The sequence below is a fragment of the Cervus elaphus genome, chromosome 9, assembly GCF_910594005.1.
Source record: "Cervus elaphus chromosome 9, mCerEla1.1, whole genome shotgun sequence".
NCBI classification, from domain to species: domain Eukaryota; kingdom Metazoa; phylum Chordata; class Mammalia; order Artiodactyla; family Cervidae; genus Cervus; species Cervus elaphus.
In genome coordinates, this window is record NC_057823.1 from 65,773,337 (window position 1) to 65,775,528 (window position 2,192).

The following is a 2,192-nucleotide window of genomic DNA, read 5'->3' on the forward strand; positions in this document are numbered from 1 at the left end:
TGCAGAAGTATTGATCTTGGAGGTCAGAGAACTGAGTTATAACCACATCCTGGTTCCAGCTAGCTGTGTGACTATAGGTAATTCAATTTCTTCTCTAGTTTTTTTCTTTGCTTCAACCATAATGGAGCAAACGTTCTGGCAAAGAAATGAAAGAAGACAAAGAACAAAGACGACAAGAAAGGTTGGATGAGGTCAGGAGTGAGGAGGAAAGAGAATCTAAGCCTAAAGATAACAGCGATTTGCCAATCTCCCCATACCCTCTTTTATTGCTCACCCCACCCACCCCCCACTAGAAGGAGCTGTTCACCATTCTGCCCCTCTTTCTGTTCCCTAAATATGCCTGGTTTTCTCCTTCCTCTGAACATTTCCCACTCTGTGCCCTCTGCCTGGACCCCACTCCCACCCCTGTAACTTTAATTGATCTTATTCCAAATAAATTTTCAGATCTCTCATAAGACGTGAGGTTAGATCCCTTGGTATATACCTCCTTTCCTGCTTCTCCTCTTATGAAAACACACAACAGCCCTTACTGTGATTATATATTCAATATTCAACTCTCTAGACCAAACTTCTGTGATGGCAAGAGCTATGTCTGCCCAGTTCTTGGCTGTATCCCCAGGGCCAAAGTGCTCAAATATTTATCAAATATTTATCGAAGGACTGGTTTCTGAACAGAGCACATATGATATGATTCTGCTTATATGAAATTCTAAAAACTGCAAATTAACCTATGGGGACAGAAAACAGATCTGTGGCTGTCAGGAAACCAGGGGGGAGGAGAAGAGAGAGTGATTGCAAAGGGGCACCAGGAACCTTCAAGGAATAATAGATGCATTCATTGTCTTGATTGTGTGATGATCTCACAGCTGAATACAAGTACCAAAATCATTAAATTGTACAGTTTAAACATGTGCCTTTTATTCTCTATCAATCTATAACTCGATAAGGTGTAAAGATGCATAAACAAAATAAAATGCTATTACAGGAAAGAAAAAAAAAGGTTTGCTTAAGTCACTGAATGTTGCAGACAGCCAAAAACAAAAGTCAAAGCAAAAAATGGCCCTTAGATTAGGAAGTTTCAGGTATGGTGGGATCCCTGCTAAATCAGTAGATGGAAACCCAGTGGTGGTGAATGGGCATTACAGTCAGCTATTTTTATGCCTAATCACTCCCACAGGACAGGGCAGCCTTCCTCCAGCCCTGGTGGCCCCTCTATCAGCGTATTAATCTGATAAGGGCATTCAGTTTACAAGGAATAGAAATCACCTTGTGCTAGCTTAGGCAAGAAGAGGAAAATTATTATAAAGGTACAAGAATGTCTGAGAAAACCTGAGGCCAGAAATGTCCCTTCTAGTTACAAGAAAAAGCCTACAACAAAGGTCTGAAATGCTTGTAAGAAGCCAGGCCCAGGTCCGTGCTCTTCTCAGCACCTCGACTTCATCCTCTGTCTCTGCATATTTGATGTGGGGACTCCTCAGTTGACTCAAAAAACATAAGGTTGCCCCATGGGTCCCAGGTGGCTGCAGCCCACCAGCACAGATGAAGCTGTCATCTCAAATCACGATTCTAAATCACAGCTCTAACATTCTGGAAGAGAGACTGTGATTGGTCCAGCTGAGACATGGGGTCCACCCTGCCTGCTCAGCTTTGGCTGGTGAAGAAAGTCACTTGGATGACACATAACCACTTGAGACTAGCTTCTTGTCTGGGGGAAAAATGGAAGGACATTTTTAGAGAAAGGGAGTAGTGGTTTGAACAGGCATTCTAAAACTCTCCATTAAAAGTTATTGTTGGGATCAACCAGATACCCAGAGTGGGGATGAGAATCTCCCATTCACAGATAACAAATGAGAGCCCAGAATAGCCCATGTATCTTCCCAAAGCCTCATGGTGCAAGGCAGAGTGCAAAGCCCCTGGATGTTTGACTGTAAGCCCCACTACCCTTATTAAAACACCAGATGGTTTTTCTAAAGCAATCCTGTGCTCAAGGAGGATTCACAGTCTCACTGGAACTCAAGTGTAAAGGAATGCAAGTAGCTTGAGGCATTATCCCAGCATTTTTGAGAGGAGAAAGTGGAGAGGAGGGGAGATGGATTTATCTTTTAGCCAGAACCAAAGCCTTAAGCTGAAGAATACCGTACTAAATGGTGATATTTAAGTCATCCTTTGATGCATATGCATTTTCAAAGGGA